The sequence below is a fragment of the Quercus suber genome, unplaced genomic scaffold (genome assembly GCF_002906115.3).
Source record: "Quercus suber isolate HL8 unplaced genomic scaffold, Cork oak 2.0 scaffold_79, whole genome shotgun sequence".
NCBI lineage: Eukaryota > Viridiplantae > Streptophyta > Magnoliopsida > Fagales > Fagaceae > Quercus > Quercus suber.
This window is the reverse complement of record NW_027069544.1, coordinates 608,754-618,931: the sequence shown is the minus strand read 5'-3', so window position 1 is coordinate 618,931 and position 10,178 is coordinate 608,754. Positions and strand designations below refer to the sequence as shown.

The 10,178-nt window shown below is 33.0% G+C and overlaps 1 long non-coding RNA gene across 1 annotated transcript; it reads right to left on the bottom strand.

The window, feature by feature from the left end:
• Nucleotides 1-9,273: 9,273 nt before the first annotated feature.
• On the bottom strand, nt 9,274-10,178 carry LOC136067623 (uncharacterized). The gene is made up of 3 exons (XR_010629051.1): nt 9,936-10,178; nt 9,712-9,825; nt 9,274-9,622 (listed from the first exon to the last, which is right to left on the bottom strand). It is a non-coding gene; the product is annotated as an uncharacterized LOC136067623 (long non-coding RNA).

The window sequence follows — 10,178 nt, the reverse complement described above, 5'->3', positions numbered from 1 at the left end:
ATTAGGTGAGGTAGGAGGAGAGGAATCTTGATCACCTACTTCTTGATCAATCTCTAAAGGTAAGGGGAAAACTAACTTTGGCATTTGCTTAGCAGCTTTTGAAAACATTGAAGTTGATGCATGACCTTTCTGATCCTTTAATGGTGGAAGAGTACTGAACAAAGATTCCCTCATCACTTCGGGTTTCAAACTTTCCCACGTTCTCTCTGTCCTTTAGAATGAAATAAGTACTACCAAATATTCTAAAGTATTTCACATTTGGTTTTCTTCCTTTCTATAGTTCATAGGGAGTCTTCTTTGTCCCTGGTCTGAAGTACACTCAGTTCACAATATGACATGCAATGTTAATTGCCTCTCCCCATAAATCTTTTGCCACATCTTTGTTGTGTAACATAGCTCTGGCCATTTCTTGAATTACTCTTTTTTTTTTTCTCTCAACAACACCATTCTATTGAGGAGTGATAGGAGCTGAGAATTCTTAGGCTATGCCAACACTAGTGTAGAAAGACTCCAATTGAGAGTTCTTGAATTCTTTGCCATGATCACTTCAAATTCGATCAACTTTCAAACCTTTATCATTCTGCACCATTTTACACAATGACTCAATGTGATAAGGAGCTTTAGACTTAGATCGTAGCAAGATGACCTAAGTGAATCTAGTAAAGTCATTAACAACTACCATGATTTACTTCTTTCCTCTAAGAGATTCCGTTCTTGTAAGGCCCATCAGATCAACATGAAGAAGTTCAAGAGGTCTAACCATGGCTGTGGTCAAGGTGGCATAGTGCTAGGCTTTTGCTTGTTTTCCAAGTTGACATGGTCCACACACAACATTTGTCACCTTACTGAGTTTAGGCATTCCCAGAACGGTAGCATTTGTCACCTTACATAGTTCTTCATGCTGTGACAAACAATCTTAGCATCAAGAACTATACCATAGCAGTTGTCTAGTGTGCGAATTCCACTTATGAGTTGATCACTTGACTCATTTAGCACGAGACACTTCTCTTTTGAGAACATCACCATGATGTCTTGATCACAAATCTGACTAATGCTCAATAAATTCACTCTCAACCCTTCCACATATAGCACATTTGCAATATCCGGTAGTCCTGGTAAAGAGATGATTCCCTTTCCCTTTCCCTTTATCTGGGATTTGCTTCCATCACCAAAGGTGACATTTCCACATTTCTTGGATTCAAATTCTTTGAAGAGAGTGTAGTTTCCAGTCAAGTTTCTTGAGCAACCACTATCAAGATAACATAGACAAGTGTTCATAACTTTGAAGGCTAAGTGCATCATGAAGCATACTTCGTGCTTATTTGTTAAGTCATCAGGTATAGTCTTTTCTTTGATTTGACAGCCACATGATTTTATTCTTGAATTTATCTTTCTAAGGTGTACGCCCTTATAAGGGAACAATTTAAGATAGTCTAGTCTTCTTCTACTCACAAATGGACCTTTTTCAATAATCATCAATAGAGCTTTCAAGTAACCTTTAGACTTGCATGTTTTGAGAAATTTAAGCATATAAAGGTTAGAAACACAAGATGTATTTGAAGAAAAAGATATTTTCATACAATTTGATTCCATGACAACAGGGGTCAATGGATCACACAGCAAAGATTAACACCTAATCAAAGTGTGCTCGCTTTGATACCACTTATTGGGTTAAAATAGCTTGACCCTGGTTAATAAATTCAATTACCCAAGTTGATTAATTAGTTCAATTGCATGCAAATTGTGAAGACACCAAAAAATCACCAAAAATACTAAGTGCAGCAGAATATAAATTAGACATAGTGATTTGTTGACAAATGGGGAAAATCTCGCAAGGCAAAAACTCCACCAAGTGATTTTAAGGTCATCACTCCCAAGAGTCCACTAATTAACAATTAAGTAGTTACAAATATAAGGAATCTCACCAACTACCCTAGCCTATCCCAAAATACTAACCTACAGTTGAACCTTCACTCCAATTTCCAATTGGACTTAATCTTGTAATAGCCTTCTTTCCCTTTGATGCACAAACTTCCAATTTGTGACTAACCCTTTGCATGGATCCTAGTATGTGACTAATTCCAATAACTTGAACAGTTGTTGTTGGCCGCAAAATTCTTCACTTCATTAATAATGAAGATCAGGAAGCACTTGATTGAAAAACCCTATGGTGTACAAATGCAATAACTTCACACAGAGAAAATAAGTCTCTTGGTCTCTGTATCCGTGTGTGATGGCTTTTAAAATAAGCCTTATATATGCCTAGGGTTGTGAGAAAAGAAACTCTAAACAAACACACAAGACTAGGCCGAATTTCAGATCTAGAAATTATGAAATTGTAGTTCTCGATAGATCAAGCTACTGTCGAGTTATCTATCGAGTTTCACATCAAGTCTCGATAGCAAGCTTCTATCGAGCTATTTGTCGAGGCTTAATGAATAACTTTTCTTCACTTGTTTCTTGGACCAATCTTCATGTTTTTAATACTTGACTTGAACAACATGTTTCTTGAAGTACTGAACCCATCTTAGATCTACCCAACTACAAGTAAAGTGCATTTTGTCAAAAGATTAGCCTATTACAATAAAATATGACCCTAACCTTATGAGACAAAATCAGGCAACAACGGCAGAAAATGCATGAGGAAAGAAAAGACAAAGCGTGAAGAAGAAGACAATGATGTAATGGCTGGAGCACCACCAACCTGTAACCCAGCCAATGCAGGGAAAGTGGACCCATAACTAAAGAGATTACAAAGGGTGCGGTTTGGTTAAGGGAGGAAAAGAGCCTCATTTCAATATCATGCCAAGACATATTTTAGGAGATGCTCTACTAGGAAGGCATCTTTACCCAAAATAGGTAGTAGATCGGCTGGGACCACTTGATGTATTCTAGGGGGAATTGATAGAAAGAGAGCCAAGGTTTTACCATTTAAAGAGAGAGAGAGAGAGGTACACATGGCAAAATGTGTAGGAGAGAGTTTGTCATGAAATAGGCAGTGCAAGAGAGAGAAAGTCTTGTGCACAGTCAAGGATTAATGGAGGTTGAACCCGTACAACCAGAGGGCAATAGCACTCCTGAAGAGTGTTAACAGCAGAGAAAATGATGGGTGAACAACGAGGGTAAAAAGGAGAAATTACATGAGTTTGATTTGGCATATAAATAGGAACAATACTCATAAGGGGAATAGGGACAATTACTTAGACAATCTGAATAGGAAATTGAAAGTGAAAGAAGAGAGAAAAGGAAAAGGTGAAGTGAGACTTAGAAAAGAGAGAAGAGTGATTACGACAGAAACAACATGCATCACTAGGCAAATTTTTTCCCTCCCTCATAACAAACCCACTCTTTGTGATATCAATGGGAAGCGTAGCTATTCAGGCCTATTCTCCAAAATGTGTAACTTTATGTCCCCATAAGGTAATAAGGTTGTATAAGTTGGGGTTTTGGCTCTTTTTAGCCTACTTTCCATAGAGATCCCCTTTTATTTACATTATAATCTGCCATTCTAACTATGCCTTATAGCATATATATATACACACATATACATTGCTTGTTTCTCTTTTGGAGTGTCTTGTTTTGTTCACAGACTGGTTCTAGGCAAATTCTGCAGAAGGAGAACCAGGCCCAACTCCCTTACCCATAGAAGAAAGTCTTAGCCCAAAACGTGAAAGGCCCCCTACACTTATTTACAACTTAAAATCAAAGTACACATAAAAATATAATATTATATATATAGTTAAATTGAGCTTTATGTTCACGAACTTGGTTTTTAACTTATTATTATGTTTGAGTTTATGCCATGTAATTGTCAAGTCTAAACTTAAGCTTGAACTTATCTTGTTTATTAAACAAATATATATATATATATATATAAACAAGCATTTTCTCAAGTTGAGTGCATAAAAAATTGATTCATTTGCCACCCTAACAGAGGAACATAACTAGATTGAAATTTGATCTTCTTTACAGAGAAATGTAATGTAACCAATGACATAGCCAACTTCAATGTGTCCAACTTCATAGTCAAATTCAAATATGTACAAGCTTGAATCATTATAAAGAACTAGCGTATAACCTGCACAATGCGTGGGATACTTTTATTTATTACAAAAGACATATGGTAACTGAAAATTTAAGCATTTTATATTAAGATAATACCAACAAAAAAAAAAAAAAAAAAAAAACCTAAATTCAGGGAGTTTTTTTTTATAGAGATTTCAAAATCTAATCTTGAAATTTTGTGCCCGTTTCAACAAAATTTTAAAAAGACCTCTTAGAAAAAAATAATATTACTTTACCACCCATACACTCAAGCAAAAAGAAAGTGTTTTTTTACTCCAAGAATTTATTATTCAAGAGAAATAATAGGTGTCTTTGTTTTTTGTAGAAGCATTTATAGGTAACTTCGACAAACAATAATTCATAATTAAAATATTATGATATTCAAATCCTGCAGTATTAATCCATGAAATGCATCAAGCTACAGTAGTAAATAGTCTCACAAAATTCTACACCAAAGGAAAATGCAGAGTAACAAACAAAGAAATACAGATAAAGAAATCATTGAGTTTCACCTAATGCAAACCATTGACCCAGGAGATTTAAGAATGTTTTCAGATTTTCTAAGAAATTTTTTTCCTGTACTGTAGTATAGAAAAACATGAAAGCACAATTAGTTGTAATCAAGGATCAAAATTAAAACTTGTATTCAGGAGATATATTCTAAATACAATAAATTATAGTAATAGCATAATACAATTTAATTGAGTGTTGAAATCAACCAACTTTAGACTTTAATTGTGTAAAAATTATATCATAACAATTCTAAAATAGTTGTATAAATCAACTTAAGATGAAAAATTTCATAAAAACTTCCAAAGGTTTGTATCATTTGTATTTTCTATATGTTGATGGACTTTTTTGTTTCCTGCAATGATTGACACTTCAATTGATTGGCGCCTCAAGAAATAGCATAATCTATGCACATTGGCCATTCCTTTGGAGCAACTAAATGAAACATAAGTATAAATGAAACTCTAGTAGATGATGGATCCAATTGTTCCCATAACCATTCTCCTGTTTTTCCTAGCTTGTGTAGGACCATTTCTAATACAAATAGTTTGGAAAGTGTCTCATCTTTCATGCCAATTTCTTTTGGTTCGCTTCTCAAACATTATCATCCACCTTCTTTTTCGTGCAACTCTTGCATCCATCTTCTTTATCATCCATCTTCGCAAAATATAACATTGTAAATGATCAAAAATAATTTATATATATATATATATATTTTGTTATAGAGAGTACATATGTGAAAATCTGCATATACTGTTTTTGGCCTATTTTAAAAAAATTATCAAGCATTAACAAAGGAGAAAGATATTCATTTAAAAATAAAAGCAACAAAGGGAAAATTATGCTATCTTGACCTTTCAATTTAATTTAGTAACACTACTTGAACAATAACCAATGATCTTATTTGTCTTTGTGCTTCTACAAAAACATGTGAAAAAAGAATCCAAAAAAAAAAAAAAAGATATTGAAAATACATAAATCTTGATAAACATCAATGTAAAACAGGTTCTACAAAATACAAACTAGCTTGTCCCAGATTAGATATTAATTAGGAAGCTCATTGATGAATTGATAGTAAACTTCACTAAAGGAACAATGTGGCAGAAGTTTAAGTGGGTTTTTTTTTTTCCTACATGTCAATTATAGAATCATCACTAAAAAAAACTCAAATTCTTTAAAACCAACCCAATGTAATCATTGAGCTAGATTGAACAATAAAATTCCACAAACACAAATAAGCCAAATTGATTGAAAAACACAGCAAACAAAATATAAGAAGAGAACTCTAACCATCTATGACAACTGGAAAAAGGGAATAAATTAATGTGAACATTGTTAGTGTACAGATTAGGCTAGATTAGCTCATTGGACTTAGCCCAGTATTTTACTTGTACTGCACTCATGTTATTTGTACCACACACATACCTAGCCTATATAAGACTCTCTTTTGTACATTGTTTTACATACATAAATATACAGATTATTCAGTTATTCTCTCTCATTTTATATTGTTAACAAACATAAAAATTTTATAGGTCAATTTAATGCAGGAAAAAAACTAATTCAAACCCAAAGGCATCAAACAAAAAAATGTAACCCAAAACAAAGAGATAAACAGAAGCAAAATCAAGCTATCCTAATCTTTCAGTTCGATTCAATATCTCTTCTTTATAAATTCATTTTCAAATAATTTCTAACTAATTTTTATGACCTATGGTAAAATATTTACTTAATTAGGTTCACTTATCTTATATTTAAAAAAAAGAGGAAAATAAAAAAGAAACAGAAATTACTAAGAATAATATAATTAATGATATGTATGTGCTGCCTAGGTGAATTCACAATTATTTAATTATTCCTGTTAAGCTATATGCACAATTATTAATTTCACATCCTTTGAAAGAGAGTGAGCATATAATTGGATTGGTTTGTGAGTATTAAACTAAATCCTATCTTCTTCTTCTTCTAGAAGAAACCTAACTCCTATCTAGCAATAAATGGTTTGAGAAATAGATACCAAAACTAAATATTTCATCAACATGAGGCAAAAAAATCACCCTTAAATTTCCAAATCATTATGAAGTACATTCCTCAAAGTAATTCTTGAATCTTATCAACTAGCTGCAACAAAGATACTAATTGTCAAGGAGCTACATGGTATTGATGTTTTAACAAATATACCCGATTCTCCTAAGAGTAGTAAAGTCTTGTATGTAAACCACCGAATTATGCCCAACGCATAATTTCCCAATTATTGTATCACTATGGAATAGAGTTTAGAAGGAAGATATTTTTGCTTAACCACAATCATCTTTATAAAGAGAATGAAATGGTGATATCCCACCATTGTTCAACTTATTAATAGAAGTGTAATAATTCATTTATAACGAGTTTTCATCATCCTTGAAGCTTCTAGTATACATTATCTATGGCCAAACACACTAAGAAATATATTCTTTGGCACCAAGACCAAGTCTTCTACTTGAAACTCTCATTATTTAGTTTTCTAGAATTTATTGAATACCTGCCAAGAACTAATACCCTAAAAATTTTCCACACATAAGGGACATTTTTGCCACCATGAATTTTCAATCCAAGTGTTGCAAAGACATCATCAGTTATTGAAGTATTGCCTTTGTAGTAATCAAAGGCCATAGTTAAGGCCTGAAAGAAAAATTTTAAAAAGGAGACTATGAATTTTCAGTCATAAATCAACTTTATTGCAATCATGATTCATGTTGGAGGACTAATAAATTCATAAAAAATTTCATATTAGTCAAGAAAAGTAATGGTAGTGACAAAATTTGGTAGTAATGTTTTCAAACATATTCAAAGAATGTTATATGCTAAATTGCAACTTCTATATGGAACTAATTCATAGTCTAGAACTATAATACTAATAATACTAATTTTTAAGGCTGCTTGACAAAACTTAAGAGGATAAAAGACTAACCTTGATAACCTTCTGTGGATAGGCATGCCAACCTTCCTTCTTGAGAAACACTTGATGCACAACTGATTGAAGTGAGATAGGTGCCAAAAATGTGATTATTGGAAATTTCTTCAAGTCTTTGGGGACCATTATCCAACCAAAGTAACATTAAATAAAAAATAAAAAGTTCAAAGATTGACAATTTTCTGTTCTAGTTGTACAAGAGCTTGACAGATGAAAATTTTGAGAAGGGAAGAGAAGAGGTAAGGAAAAAAATAGATAAAAGGCATTAAAAAAAAAAAGGAATTTTTTTTTTCTTGTGTCAAAGGGTTCCAAAAATTTGGCCAAGAGGTGAAATTTCTTTACTTAAAGGAGGCAACTATTGGGTTACACTTCTTGCAAAATAATGACCAACTATTAATACACTACTTAACCTCACCTACTATAGCCATACATAATAGAAGCTTGACACTCGGGTTTTTTGTGTGTGGCAGTTATGGTGCGTAGTTTTATATGATTGTGTAGTATTAGTTCTTACTCTATTGCCATTCATAGTGATTATAGAGTTCTGCAACTCTGGGAATTGGTCGTTCTTGGTCTAAAGATTATTGACTATGTATATTAGGTCCATAAAGGTATACTATCTAGGAAATCCACTTTCAAAAGCTCTGAAGTATGATAACTGATTCATTTGATTTTTGGGATTTGGCAGAACCACCAGTTATAAATTTACCCTTATTGTGATACCCCAATTTGATTGATTGTGTGATGTGTGTGGGTGTATGATGAGTCCCACATCAAGTATTTACTGGGTTGAACTGGGCTTTATTAACAACTATAAGGAGCCTCAATTGTGACTAGTCCTTTTGAGATATATCGCAGATGTGGCTAGCGCTTTTCCTTGGGTTGTTACATATGGTATCAGAGCCGGCTTGGTAACCCTATGTAGGCTTGGAGACACTACCCCACAAAGTGGGCCCTAACGAGGACGTTAGGGATTTAAGTGGGGGAGATTGTGATACCCTAATTTGATTGATTGTGTGATGTGTGTGGATGTATGATGAGTCCCACATCGGGTATTTACTGGGTTGAACTAGGTTTTATTAACAGCTACAAGAAGCCTCAATTGTGGCTAGTCCTTTTGAGATATAGTGCAGATATGGCTAGCGCTTTTCCTTGGGTCGTTACACTTATTAACTGCCATCTACAATTAGAGAGAAGTATAGGGGAAATGTTTGGTGGTTGATCTATTTGTATTAGTAAATAGGTACTAGCCTTTAAGCACACGCTCACGCCCGTGCTCAGAGGCTCTTCTATTTTTTGGGTAAGGGTTAATTTAGAACATTTATTATAATTTGGGATTATTACATTTTCCAATCACAAAGAAGAAAAAAAAAACCCCTCAAATTCATATGTTTAAAAAGATTAAATAATAAGATTAGATATGTAAAAGTACTAATTTAAACACTCCTGAATTTTAGATACTTATCCATATCCCTTAAAATTGGGCACTTCCATCTCTTGTTATTCCTTCTTACTCAAGATTTGACAGAATAAGTATTTCATTTTGCAATGACATAATTTCAAGTTTGATAGAATAGGTATCATAAGAGTTTCTCATGCTATTAACGTAGCAACATAGTCATTTATATCACCTAAATATGCAATCTGTGATTCTAAAAAATAATAATAATAATAATAATGCAATCTGTAAAAATGCAGCTTTATTCAGCATAAATAGGTGAGAATTATCACCTAAAGTTGCAAAATTATATTAAGGACAAAAAAAAAAATACAGAATTATTTGCGGGTACATAATATATATCACCGAAAGCTCCAAAATTATCACCACCAAATGTACATAGATTACATAAAATAGATTATTGTTAATGCCTAGTTATATGTTCTCAAATCGTCTAAGGTTAGTTCTTTTTCTTGGCCTACATACTTTGAACTTGAATCTCCAGCACTTGTAGCAGCAACCCTTGCTTCTCCAGCCCTTGTAGTAGTTTCAGTTACAAAAACAGCACTGTAGTAGCAGCAATCCACCTCCAACACTTCTTGTACTTGTGGTAGCCTTGCAGGTGTCTTCTAACCATTGGTAGACAATGTATCCTTCGTTATAACACAAAACAATATATACATAAGCATCAAAATATTAATCCCCCCTAAAAAATAAAAATAACTTAGAGCACATAGCTAACCGTGCCTCATTAAGATTCTTGAACATGAATTAACCCATTAAGATTCCTGAACCTTCCCCCATGATGAATCTCAAGTTTTAAATCATCTTTCTCCCTATTGTTGTTGTCTTTGTTCTGCATTAAATATTAGCTTTAGTCGGAAAAAAAAAAAAAATAGAAGCTTTCTCATAGGCTTTATATAGTGGTTTCAAATTTGGGAAGAAATAGACCATTTCATTCCTTACTTGGACAGAATTGATCATTTGACTGAGCATCTACTCCAAGTATGTTGTATTTAGTAGCTTTAATCCCTCTTTAAGGGCCTAATCAAGGAACTCAATTAAGTTTCTTTCTTGTTGAAAATAGTATAACAAAGTAACGAAAAAGGAATGTACTATTTGCTAATAAAATTATATATGAAATTCTAATATCTAAAAGAAAAAGGAAAAAGGGGACAAAAAAAAAAAAAAAAAACTCAAAGAATAAGG